The 13,919-nt window shown below is 50.0% G+C and overlaps 1 protein-coding gene across 1 annotated transcript in view; it reads right to left on the bottom strand.

The window, feature by feature from the left end:
- The window catches only part of AFG2B (AFG2 AAA ATPase homolog B), a 275,189-nt gene extending 262,483 nt beyond the window's left edge, over positions 1 to 12,706 (bottom strand). The window contains exon 1 of the mRNA XM_069624940.1: positions 12,616 to 12,706. The gene's annotated coding sequence lies outside the window, so the exon portion shown is untranslated. The remainder of the gene's footprint in view (positions 1 to 12,615) is intronic.
- Positions 12,707 to 13,919: the final 1,213 nt, after the last annotated feature.

Here is a 13,919-nt window from a genome sequence, read left to right as displayed (position 1 = left end):
TCAACAGAAGCATGTGTGATTTTTTTTTTTTGTCCGCTCGTGGGATTTTCATGACATCATTAATTCTCAAAATGCGTAGTTTTTCCATGCAAATGGCATTTTGTTGTCACCCATTGGTCATGCTGTTTTGTTTGCCCATCTACAGGATGCGTTGAAGAGTTTACTCTAAGAATGTGAGGAGAAGGAAACAAAATCCTATAAAAACTGAAAAAAAGGTGTTTCTCTAAGCACCTAAAAAGGAAAAAAAAAAAATAAAGAAGGTTAAAAAAGGCTCTTTTCAGAGCCACTGCTAAAGACGAAATCCCTACCCTGGTTGCAATTTATTCCTCCACGCAGCATGAAAGCCACATCCGGGGCTTTTGAGGATGGCGGGCATGGAAATGGGACTGTGGAGGCTAAGGGAGTGCACAATAACGTTTCTGGGTGTGGTGTGTACGCAGAGGACTGTCGTACAGAACTGATTGTGTTACATGGAGAGCTCTTCAATGTGATCGGTGTATGCGTGTGTGACTATTTAACAGTACCCAATGAGGGCGTGCTGGAAAGAAAATTGTGGAAAGGGAAGAAGGACTGTTTCTGCTTTAATGAGGCGCGGCCCTCGCGGTACTTGGGGAAGCGCACGTGCCACATACAACCGTTTTCAGCATGCTGCCCATGGGAATGGGACAGTGGGGATTACCAGTACTGAGGGTTTGGTTCACAGGAAGGGGTGTTAATACTTTTCTCCATTAATGTGCGTATTGAGCCGGCCTGACATGGTTGCCATTACTTGCAAAGGTAATGTAGCACAGCAGATTTGATCCGACATCAATTACAGCTCAAAGCTCTGTGGGCCTCTACTCTGTTCTGAAAAGCTACAAACAGATTGCGGAGCAGCTCTGGGGTGTGGCCTTTTGTAGGGCTGCTGTGGAGACCTTGCACCCGGAAAACAGGCCTACATCGTTCAATCAAATACATACATGTGCAATGGCACATTCTGGGGTGTTTGTAAGCATGTAACTTTCCCCAAGAACACTCCGTAGATTGCAGAACACTCTGCTTTTCCGTTGTCCGAGGGTCCGGATCGTGTCCGTGAAATAAGGGCCCACGTGCAGCATTTTGGGCGAAATACGTTGTGTGCATATGCATAGGTGTCCTATGCACACCGTTGGGATCTCTGGACTGTTTAATAATGCGACACACGTGCGCCAACCATTTTGGGACAAGCTCGGTGCTTGTAGGGTATAGCAGGTGGGATGTTTATGTGTACAGCTACCTTTAGGACGTGCGTGGGCAGCTCAAACTAGTTAAAGTTCGTCACAAGTTTGCTTGCATATGCTGGACAGAGCCGGTGTCACCAGGAGACAGAGGAAAAGATATGCATGCACGTACTTGTGCAATGGACAAACGTCTGCTCCCACAACTAATCATAGGTGGTTCACAAGATGCAGACATGCTGGTCGTACTGGCGCCGTACGGATTCCTCCATTGTGATTGCGGCAAGGCAGGTGCTGTGGCGTAGGACAGCCCTCTTTTGCTTAATTGCTATCATTCCCACCAGTACTGTGCGCCGCTGAGTCATGAAGGCATTTAAAAAACAAAAGAAAAGTAACATATACACTCAGCAACAATTTAAATATCACCATTTACTTCCACACATTCATACATACTACTAGGAAAGGGAAGGGGTAGCACACATTCGGTCTCATTTTTCATCCTAAATGCCTTTCCTCATCTCTTCCCTTATCTCTCCCTACATTCTCCTCCTTTGAATTTCTCTTCAAATCCTTCACTTACGCTCACGCAATATCCTTCCTAATCATTTAGACCTCCCGGCCCTCTCTCTTCCTTCTATGAAGACCTAGACAATCTTCTCTCTCTCTCCCTCTCTTATATTTCTCCTTCCCCTACTCCGCTCTCCGTCCTCAGTGATTTTAACCTCCCTCTCTCCACCTCATCTCATTCTTCACCTCTTCTTTCTTTACTTGACTCCTACCTCCTCTCTCCCCTTCCTACCCCCCCCACCCACTCCTCTGGCTCCACTCTCGATCTCATCTCACTCTTCCTCCCCCGTTTCGTCCTTCCCCAACTATCTCTCCGACCACGCCTTAATCTCATTCTCCCTTACTCCTTCCCCTCCTCATTGTCCCCCCTCGCCCTCATCTCCCCCCTTCTTTCGTCGTGATCTGCCTTACGGCTGTAAATAACTGAATGTCATCCCACTTTCTTTCCCTCAATACTGACAAGACTGAAGTGCTTTTCTTCCCTCCTAACACTCTCTCACCTTCCCCTTCTCCTTTCATCCACTTCCCCCCCTTCCAATCTCCCCGTCTCGGCCCATGCCTTCAACCTTGGCCTCCATATTGATTCCTCTCTCCCCTTCTCCACCCACATCTCTCTAACCTCTCGTGCCTGTCGGCACAACCTCTTAAACATCCGCAAGATCCGCCCCTCCCTCACCTTTCATGCTTCTAAACACCTAATCTCCTCCCGTCTCTTCTACTGCTCCTCTTCTCTTTGGACTCCCTATCTCTCACCAGACTCCCCTAAAATCCATCTACCACTCCTCTAGCCATAGTCCATGTCTTCTCAGCCCTCGAGACTCTATTTCTACCTCACTCTCTCAACTCGGCTGGCTCCTATTCCTCTCACAATTGAAATTTCAGTTCCTCTGCCTTGTCTACAAATCTCTCCGTCAGCTCGCCCCCCCATCTTTCCTCCCTCCTCTCATTCTACTCTCCTTCCGCTCTCTCCGCTCAGCTGACCTATACCTCATCACTGTACCTCCAGCCCCTTGTGCCTCCTCGCGCTTCCGCTCCTTCCAACTCTTGGCCCCCTCAATTGGAACTCCCTACCTCTCTATCTGCTCCATCCCCACCTACCCATCTTTCTGCTCCTCCCTGAAAGCCCTTCTTCTCCTCTCCCCCACTAAACTCCTGTCCCCCTTCCCTTCCCCTCCCTCCTCACGCTCCTCCCGATGACTCTTATTGGATGCTGTAACCACCTAAGGGTGTTAAGATCACCTGCCAACTCCCCTCCCCCTTTCCCTCGCTCCCCCCTCCTTTTGAGTAAATTGTTCTATATACTGTACCACTGGTTTCTTTCAAGTTTCTAAATATGCTTCTTCATTATGTACCTGTTATTCTGCAAAGCGCTTTGGAGTAAAGCGCTATATAAACTCAATAAACAAACATATTGTGCGGAATTGGGGATTTGTACAAGTTGGTCGTGAAGGGAGGAAGGGATTGAGGTATCATCGTAATGTGTCTAATCACACAGATTTTGAGGCGGGCTGTGAAATGGGGGAAGGGGGGGGAAGGGGTACATGTGCAGGTCCTGCTAAAAACCTATGAAATTCAGTGAAAATACGTTACAGGGACGTTATGATTACAGGTAAAACCGAAACCCCCCCGAAATTTGCCAGTTATGATAAGCTAAGCAACCATAACCCGCGATACCACTGTGCACTGCAAGGACTAACACCCATGACATCAAAGATGTCGCCGCCACTGGTGCTAGGCACTTGGTGAATACCCTGGGCGCCGACTTCAAACCGAGGGGGAAGGCCTTGAACCGTTAGTGCCATCCTTAGACTACAAATCTGAGAAACTTTCGATGTCCCTTTAGAATGGGGATGTGGAAGTAGGCATCCTCCAAGTCCAGCGATGATAGGAAGTCGCCTTCCTCCAGCTGTCGCAGCACGTGCTGGAGGGTGACCATCCGGAAATTTCTGAGACCTGATGTACTTGTCTAAACAACGAAGGTCCAGGATGGGTCGCCAGCCGCCGGTCTTCTTTCTTACGAGGAAGTATCGTGAGTACACTCCGGAGCCCCGAAGCCTCTTTGGGACAAGCTCGATGGCTCCTTTCTTGACCATCGCCCTTACTTGCAGCAGCAGTTGAGGGGCGTGGTCTTCCTTCCTGGCCAGAGGTGGAATGCGGGGGCATCCAGCACCCATCGGTCGGTGGAGATGCACTCCCACACACTGACGAACTTCGCCAGCTGGCCTCCCACCGGGGTGCTCAGGTGGGGGTCTGACGCCATGGCCGGGTCAGTCCTGCTTGGTAGAGGACTTGCCGCCTTGGCCTCCTTGACAAGATCCTCCTGACTTGCCGCATCCTCTGTAGGCCTCCTGTGACGAAGAACGGGCCACCTGGCGGTACGTCGAGGAACCACCGTCGAATTTTTTGGAGGCACCTTGCTTGCCTCCAGTGTTCCGAAAGGGCGGCCGTCGCTACTGCAAAAACTCCCAAGGCCCGCGCCGTCTCTGTGTCGGTCTTGATGGACTGCAGTGACTCGTCCACTGTCTTGCCGAACAGGTTGTTTCCGTCAAAAGGCATGTCCAAAACTCTGGTTTGCACGTCCTGTCGGAAATCGTTTGCCTTGAGCCAACCTCGCCGGCGAAGGCAAACACCGTTGTCCATCTGGCAGAAGCCGGTGTCAGCAATGTCCGTGGCCACCGTTATGGCGTGGTCCGACGGCACCTCGCCTTCCTGCAGGATCTCCAGGGCCTCAGGCCTCTTGTCATCCGGGAGGAAGTCCAGCAGAGGAGCGATATTAAACCACAGCTCCCTGTCGTAGCGGGCCACAATCGCGAGAGCGTTGGCCACTTTAATCATAGTCGCCGCTAACGAGATGACCCATCATCCCATGGCGTCCAATTTCTTCCCTTTGCCGTCCGGCGGGGAGGTCGAAGTCGTCGCCCCAGCTGCCTTCTTCTTGGCTGCCGCTGAGATGACCGAATCCGGGGTCGGCTGTGCCCAAGGGCACATGGGGGTGGAATCCGGGACCTGGTACTTCTTCTCGTACCGGTCTCTCTTGGCAGGGGTCGTGGAGGAGTTCTTCAGGAGCTCCAGCTGCTTGTCCTTGATGTCGTCAAGTAATGTGACCGAGAGGACCGTCTTCCTCTTGGTCTCACACCGTTGCTAGAGGAAACCTTCCTTCTTCTGTTCTACGGGGCAGAGCTGGAAGAGCTCGGATGCCCTGGCGATCATGGCGTGGAAGGAGCCAATTTCGTCAGGCGGAGAGGCCCGAGGAGGTGGTGATGGGAGGCCCATCCTGTCATCACCACTGTCGTCATCCGTCCCCGTTGTGGCCGTCTCCATTCCCGTGTCATGCCTCGGATCCGGGGAAGGAGATGAAGGCTGCGAGGGCCGCGCCAGCTCGAAGGGCAGTGGGGGATGAGTTATCCTCTGCTTGCTTGGAGGGCTTCCTGATGGTCCAGGCTCCGCTGGGGGTAAGGGCAACCTTGTCCTTATCGCTGTACACAAGGCCCGGATCACCATCAAGATTGCTCCCAAGTTATCCTGTGGCCCAGGTACCTGCTGCGACGGTTGATGAGTGGAAACCTCCGCCTCCACAGGAACCTAGTCTGCGTCACCGTCGCTTTCTTCATCCGCCTCGTCGGGATCCCTCCCGCGGGACCGGACTTCCTCGAACCTCTTGTCCAGGATCTTCACGACTTCAGCCAATGCCTCTTCAGAGGCTGTATCCGTGTCCGTGATGGACACCAGCCAACCCCCCCTCTTTTTCCACTGGTGTTCTCACAGGGGTCTTATCGATGGATTGAAAAGAGGATTCCCTCTGCGGTGGCAGGGAAACTCTGGGCCCCGAGGTCGCCTCCACTGGGGTAGCCTCCACAGGCTTTGCCAGGGCTGCCACGACTCCCTCTATAGAGGCCTTAGCCGGGTGAATCAAGGCCTTCACCACTTAGAAGCGCTTGAGGCCTTCACCTTCGGGGGGGGGGGTCACTGCCTCGCTCCCCCTCGGCTGTCTCCGTTGGGATCGTCCGGGACTTCTCCCGAAACGTACCCGGGTTCTCCGACTTCCTTTCCCCCCCCCGAGCCAGAGCATTGGCTCGTGGTTGATGCGTAGGTGAAAGTGCGCCCTGCCTGGCAGCCGAGGAGCCTGACCGTTCGGCACTCCTGGTGCCCACGGACTCGCAGTGCTTTGCCTTTTGTTGGGCCCCCATCGCCGAAGCACCCTCAAAGGACTTAGAAGACCGCTCTGACCTCTTCTTCTCACCTGCTGCTGGGCTCTTCCCCTCCAGCCAGTTGGTGAGGCGGATGCGCCGATCATTCATGTTCCGCTCCGACATGTTCTTGCAAAACGCACAGTCCTTCTCCACGTGTGTTTGATCTTCGTGAAGGCAGTAGAGGCGTCTAGAATGCTCGACCTCCTTGAAGACATTCTGCAATCCGCATCCAGGGCAGCTCTCAACAGCTTGGATCTGGCCGTCGTGCTCCCTTTGTCCTGGGCCATGTCCACGCGGGGTAGGCCTCAAAGATTTTCTGGAATCATCCAAGAAGCAGAACCCAACGAAAACTTTGCCCTTGAGGGTCGTAGAACATTTCAAAACGGGTCCCCGTTGATCGGAAGTAGAAACGGTGGAGCTTGAGGCTCGATTGACCGAAAAATTAGATCAAACTCATTGAAAATAAAAAAAATAAAAAATAATAATCGCAAAACGCAGTAAAAGCTCGAGAGCTATAGCACGAGGACTCCCAACACTTGAACGTGCGGTAAAAATCTGTAGATGGCTGCCAGAGGAGGGGCTTAGGTAGAGGGCAGTCATTGGCTGGGGGCAGTATGACCCAGAGACCAGTGATTGGTTATTAGGAGAAAGACAGTTCAGAAACGAAACTGAAACAGATTTTTTCTTTACCGAGGATTCCCAGCCCGACGACAGGGAATATTCATGAGCATGTGAATCCATGCCTGACCCCATGCTGGAGAAATAGCATGCCATAATATAGCGCTGTCAGAACATGCTCCGGTCTCCATTGACCTGAATATCCCACAAGGGAAACTATGCTTATGGGCCTGGAGATTCCCGCTTGAGTTACTTGGGGACCAAGTGGTTAGAGAAAGGTTTGAAGAAAAGACAGGGGAGTTTTTTTTTACCTTAATGAAGTTGGAGAGAAAGGGGCCAAAATTATATGGGATTTTTTCAAAGCTACCTTACGGGGAGTGTTAATAGCTGAAGGGGCTATCAGATTAAAACAAAAAAAAGGCCTTTGAAACAAGAGTTGGAGGAAGATCTATGATCCGCAATGAAGAAAATGGAAACAACTGCAGGACCGTCTGCACAAAAAGCATTTAGAAATGCAGCAGGCAGGCAACATCTATTCCAGACTAGAAAATGAATTGGCACGGTTTGGGTCTGTAGCGGGGTTAAAGATAAACATTACCAAATCAGAAATTCTAAATCTATGCGTCCCTGCAGAGGAAATTCAATGTCTATGCTCACAAACGCTCTTTGAGTGGGCGCAGGCAAGGATTCAACTACTTGGCGTAACCATAACACCCACATTAGAAGGGTTATACAGGGCTAACTATCCCTTGTTGCTAAAAGACGTTGAGAGTCAATTGTCAAATGGGACTGTTCCCGGTGTCTTGGTTGGGCAGGATCAATTCTGTGAAAATGGTCACTCTAACTCGGGTCCTATACATGTTTCAAGCATTACCAATTCGAGTAACCCCCCCCTACTTCTGTCATGAACTTCAGATCACGCATCTTTTGGCCCTCCTGGTCCTTGTCTCAACGGGGCTTACATTCCGTACTACTTCCAACATGGCCGTCCAGAGCTGAAGCCCTTGCTCGCTCCATGCGCTGAACGCGGCATGATCTATTTATAGACCACGCCTTCCGCGGCTCAGCGCGTCTCAATGCTATTTAAAGTAGCCCTCAGGCGTGTGTTCGTAGCTCGCAGTATTGTTTCCTTTGTCCCAGTGCTATTACCCACTCCTGACCCTTTCCCCCTTCCTGATTCCGAGCCTTACTAGCATTTCCCAGACACCCGGATTCCTGGACTCCGTGTTCCCGGAACTGAACGCAACCTGGAATCAGACGAGACTCGAGCAGAACTGTTCAAGACCAGGTCTGTTCGCAAGAAGGCAGCGATCGAAGACACCGGCAAACAACGGACCCTGGTAAAAAGGGGGGGGGGGGGGGGACTCCTGGACACCCTCTTTCATAAACTGAATGGGGCAATTACTTCATTTATTTGGAATAATAAATTCCCACGGCTCGCCTTGCGTATGTTGATGATCACTACAGCAATTGGGGGGTCTAGGGCTGCTGAACCTCCTGAAATACTACCATGCCACACAAATCCGAGTCATGAAAGATTGGTGCGCAGAAAACACAGTGAAAAGATGGGTCCAGATGGAGAGGACATTAGGTGGGTCAGTGCTCGGGGATGTGTTGTGGCTGCCAAAACAAGATCGGCCCCCTAATATTCATTAAGGTGCGATTATGAGACTGGCTGAGTATGTGTGGGACACAGCAGTTAAGAAATATCACCTCACGACCTTTCCTTCACCTCTATTCTATAACCCATAGTTCACACCAGGCCTCGAACCCGATGCATTTGTAGATTGGATGCGGGCCGGTTGTACTAGATTACGAGACATGTCTCAAGGAAAAGAACCCAAATCTTTTATACAAAGTCAGAAATGAGTCTCCACGAATCTGCCCGATTCCAGTACTTTCAGGTCAGGCATTGGATACTAGCTCGCCCATATAAGAAAGCAGCCACTAGAGAATGAATTCCTTTTGAAAAATGTGTAACCACCAATCCAGGTGACACAGCCCTCATCTCCAACTTATATTATATAAAATGATGGCAGATAATCTGCAGAACTCCGTTGAAAAATATACGACGCTGGCATTTGTCCCTAGGGGAATCGTTATTGGAAGGCGAGTGGGAGGCACTGTGGAAGGATATACCCAAAAACACCAGGTCTTTCCAAGTTAGGGGATTTTGGTAGAAGGTATTAACTCAATGGCTCTCACTATATACCAGCCCGCTTACAAATAATGAAGCCCTCAATTTCAAATAGATGTTGGCAGGAATGCGGAGTGATTGGGTGCATATTTGATGGGGGTGCATATTTGGTGTAGCTGTCCGGTGCTCAGAAATTATTGGGATGAAGTAAATAATCACATGTCGCTAATGTTTGCTCTGCAAGGAACTAGGACTCTTAGATCATGTATAATGGTTTTTCTCCAAGAAGATCTGTGTCATGCTGCGGCCTTGGAAGGTGTTGCATCAAAGGAGGCTCCACTGAGAGCCGTTTCTCCACTGCAGGGTGAACGCTCTAGTCTTTCTAGGAATCAGCAGCATAAAGCAAGACCACGCCCCCTGCTCGTAGCATTGCAACTTTCTATTTCATTACGCTCGGACTTGCCACTCTGTTGCAGTGTTCCCTCTTGCCTTATTTTCCCTGGGCAGGTACCCCTGTACGCTGCCTTTCTACTCTTGCTCTCTTGGGCAGTGCTCCGGCAGATTTTTTGGGCATCTTCTCTCCCTGTGCCTCTCCGTAGCCGCCATGCCGACTCCTACTCCTCTTTCCTTGTGTCACGGAACCAGCACTATCAGGTCTGTCTCTCCCTCTTCGGGAGGTTCTGTTCCTGTTACGCTAGCTTCCGCGCCATTTCCACTTTAACTCGCGGAGCCAGCCCTGTCAGGTTTTATCTCTCTCCTCGGGTTACCCTTAACCCGTTAGACCAGCTTCGCTCTTATTTTCCACTAACTTCGTGGAGCTAGCGTTTTCTCTCTCTCTCTCTCGCTCTCTCTTTTCCCTTGCAAACCACAACACTGACTTCTGCTCCTTTCTCCTTCCTTTACGTGGAGCCGGTGCAGTTAGGTTCCTTTTCCCATTCTCAGACTCACGTTGTCCTTCTCTTACTTCACCTCGTCTTACCCCGACTCCTCCGGCTGTGTCTAAAGGAGTCAGGCTTTCCTTATAATGTTTTCCATTTGTCTCTGCCTCACGGCGTTTGCTTCGACCTCTTTTGTGGCGCCAAGTCTATACTCCTTCTTGTCAGCTCTGAAATATCTTGCCATTAGTGTCACTGAGGTCTCTTCAACTTGCTACTGCAACTCTCAGAAGTCCACAGAGGTGGCGGCAATTACCTCCAATGCAGCATTGTTTACCGCCTCTTCAGACAACTATAGAACCTTCCATCAGAACAGGATTTTTTCTGCCTATATAGGCTTTTTCCCTGTTTGGGGGCTGGCTCCTCTGGGTCCCTTTCGGTCACTGTTCCTATCACGGTCAAGGTGGCCTCTGGTGGAGCTCGCCCCTACCTTCACGAGCGAAAGAAGGAGAAGAAAGCAACGAAGAAGGAAGATGGAGAGGATTCCAAGAAAGGTAGAAGAAAGAAGAAGGCGGTCTCTCCGGTCAGCTCTGCAGAAGATCCAGGTGAGGAGAGTCAGGGGGAAGGATCTTTCAGAGACTGACAATCTGAGAAAAAGATCCAAACATAAATGCAACACCTTTGTCAACTTGCAGTTAGCTGCACTTTTGGTGATTTCTCAAAACTGCACCACATATCACTGGTTTGTCAAGGTCTGGAACTTTGTGGCACTTGAAGGATTACATGCTCTATACAAGGAGAAAAAACAAAAATGTACCAAGGAATGGGACATGTTTTTGGACTTTCTTCAAAGTGACTGCAATATTTCTTACTGCCCTCAGAAACTTCGAATTGTGGGTATAGCTTAATTTATCAAGCACTGTTATTTGTATCATGCACTGCGGGGAAAGTGGGGTGGAGGTTAAAGGGGGTGCCTGTTTGTTAATATCTAAAATTCCAATAGAGAAATAAAAAATAATGAAGTGACCTTCCCCTAAATTTTATATTCCCCTGCACCTGTGCCAAAAAGGCACAGGGACATGTTTTTTTCCCATGCTTTGAAAAATGCATCTCTTTTGGAAATAGGAATTTACTTGAAAATGCCCAGAACCCCTTTTCCGCCCTCTGCCTTGCGCAGTTATGCATTTGGTGAGAAAAGAGCACCTCAATGTTCACAACTATGATGCACACATTTAAATGTCCTTTGTGCACGGTTCGCTACCTTTTTGGCGCAAGTCAAGTGAGTGAGCATCCCATCAGTTGCACCAAACGTTTTGAAAATCGTGGCACAATTGTGTATCCCTTCTGATAACTTCTTTACGTTAGTTTCAGAGAGTGTGGTTCGAGGTGTCAGAGGGGAATTAGGAATGGGAGAGGACACATCGGAAGTAAAAGGTGCATGGGGTATTTCCTGTTTCTGCAATCATTAACCCCAGATTTGTTCATAAGTAGGTATAGTCAGTGCTTACAGTGCGCCGGGCTAGCCAGGGCCAAGCCTTGGCAGTCTCCAGAAAAGGCTCCTGAGCCGGGGCCCACCCTGACTAGCCCCAGCCATGCAGACACCTGAGGCAGCCCGTGTAGCGGCTGCACAGTTAAACGAGCTGCCTACAATTGTCAGCACTTCGGATTAGAAGAAAAGGCATCTCCTTTTCTTTTTTTCTAAACCGAAGTGCGGACACCTGCAAGCAGCAGGTGCAACCGTGCATTGGGGCTTGCCTGATGGCCCTGTACTCTGAAGCAGGAGTTTCTGAGTAACTAGACATCACTGAGCATGAAGTTCCTGGGCTCCTCATCAGTGGCATCAGCAGGAATCAAACTTAAGAGGGACACAGAGGGGGCCACAGACAAAAGCAGGGTGGGCACAGACAAACATGGGCTGGGGGGCGCCTATGATAGGTAATGTGTGACATCGCACGCACTCCTGCAGAGAGGCTTTTGTGCACACCAACTACCCACACCCCACTGCACCTCCACTCCCATCAGAATGCCAGCACGAAACCTTTCAGTGACTAATGACCCATCATTAGCAGTTTCGTGGCTACATTCTGGAGGCAGGGGCTGCAAACTGTTCTGTACACTATGGAGCTCTCTGTGCAGAAGCTGGGCAGGAACACCTGAGAAGTAGCTCGTGCTCATCATACCTATGCCAGAATGCATACCAAGATCACCGCTAGCTTTGAGACAATGTGATATGCAGATATTTGCCTTAGTGAGTGTCACAAATAACACCACGAACAGAGAACATGGTCACTGCTCGCCTTGGGTAAGGAGGCACAGGATTTCAGTGGGGGGCCCGGCCCCCCCACTGAAATCCTACATACGCCACTGCTCCTCATGCTAGCGGATGGCTATATATTCAGAAACAAAAGGAGAGCTGGGCAGTCCAGCCCTCCGCCTGTTTGAGTACAGAGCCATCAGCAACAGTCAGAACTTTCATTCAAGGAGCCCTTGGTAAAGCATTGCACCACGTAGTTCCTTGAATGAAAAGGCTGCCTGCTAGGTGTACGCTGGGGCACACTAGACCTTCAGCCATTAGCCATGGGGAATCATTACTTTCAGGGTAAGCACTGGAACTGGAGACAGTAGCACGTCTGCAATCATTAGCCGGCACAGGTATTTTATACATAGTCACAATCTGTGCGGTAGCTGCACAGCAATTACTGCGTCTGCGAGCATTCCAAAGGCTGACCTGTACCGTAAATGCACTTCGGGGCAGCTACTGTGTCTACAATACCGAGAACAGGCAGCCCTTTGTAATTTCAAAATCAGATGTTTATAAAGCCACGTACTTACAATGCTTAATGTTAACATGTGATGAACACAACGAATTACAGCTGCAGCTGCAGCCTCTAGCTTCAACGGCAATTTTCAGAGGTTGCAAAAGGGCTCGTTTTACCAATATAACAACAAATAGGTGAGAAAGAACCGAGTTAATGGACGCTAAAAGAAATGCATATAAAATTCATTACAAGAACTGGAACGCATACACTCACCTGATGCTGCCTGGAAACTGAAAACGAACATTTGGTAGAGGCCTCATGTTTCTTTCATTATCAATTGAAATACACATTTAAAGTCCGTATGAGACCCGATAGCATTGTGTTTGCCGACACTTTCTAAAATGCCTTTAAGTTCGTATGACGTATAAACGTTTTCCACGTAGGACGTCTACGTGCTTAGGGAAGAGACTCATGGAGGATTCCATGCCATACACGAGCAGATATTTATTTATTGTGATTTGTAAGGCGCTTATACACATCGGAAGCGTTTCGAAACGCCAGGTGTATATTTAGTTGCCTGTGGGTTTGTTTTTCCTATTTTGATTGCAGCAATAGCATGTATTATATGTGTGTGTCTTCTTGGCTGCATCCCCACCACCCCAAATGATTTATGGCCGTGCAGCGAACCAGAGAATTTCAGGGCAGATGTTTTTTGCAAATTCGGCTGGCAGCAAGGATTTATAAGCGTACTTGCATGTTTTCCACCTCCAAATGGAAGTGGCATTTTGCTGTACTCATGCATAGCTCTCAACTCACCCGCTTTTGGCGGGTGTCACCCGCCTTGAAAGCAGATGAATCACCCGCCAAGTCCTTCATACGCCCATTCACTTCTATGGGCCTCTCACCCGCCAAAAAGAAAATCGGGTGTTTTCACCCGCCTTGCTGACAAAAAAGGTTGAGAGCTATGCTCATGGGTTTTCTAAAAAACTGTACAGTGTGTTATGTCCTGGCCTGCGGTTATACAGTCCAGGCAGACCAATGCTGGGGGCACCCAGCCGACATCCAGTGACTGGGAGCACCAGCACATAAATGCAGAGTTGCCCAGCAGGGGCTCTGCAGACACATAGATGCAGAGTTGCCAAGCAGGGGCTCTGCTGACATTGTGGTGGGTGTGGGAGGGGGGGGGCCTGCAGCAGCAGGCCCTCTGCCTGCCATGCAGCCCAGCATCGTGCTTCAGGAAAAGACACGCAGCAGATGGTCACAGACATGTGACCTTAGCATGAGCCCTGTGAGGGACTTGTGACTTTAAGTTAAAACCTCCCATGTCACGTGGTGAGGGTATGGGAGCAACGGGAAGGGGGGCGGGCGGCGAGAAGAGCAGTTCCAGGTTTACAGTCAGAGAATAAAGACGTGCTTTATTCCACTATGGCGTCCGCTTCTTTATTCCATGTTGTACAGGAGATTGAGGCCGTGTGGGTAACATGTCAGGCTGGGATTACCTGGACAGGACAATGAACAGCGTTGCCCAGCAGGGGCACTGTCAGGGTGGAGGGCCCTGCAGCAGCTGGCCCTCTGCC

Source organism: Ambystoma mexicanum, chromosome 11, assembly GCF_040938575.1.
Source record: "Ambystoma mexicanum isolate Mex_15411 chromosome 11, UKY_AmexF1_1, whole genome shotgun sequence".
Classification (NCBI taxonomy): domain Eukaryota; kingdom Metazoa; phylum Chordata; class Amphibia; order Caudata; family Ambystomatidae; genus Ambystoma; species Ambystoma mexicanum.
Note: the sequence above shows the minus strand (reverse complement) of the source record. Positions and strands in the feature narration are given on the sequence as shown.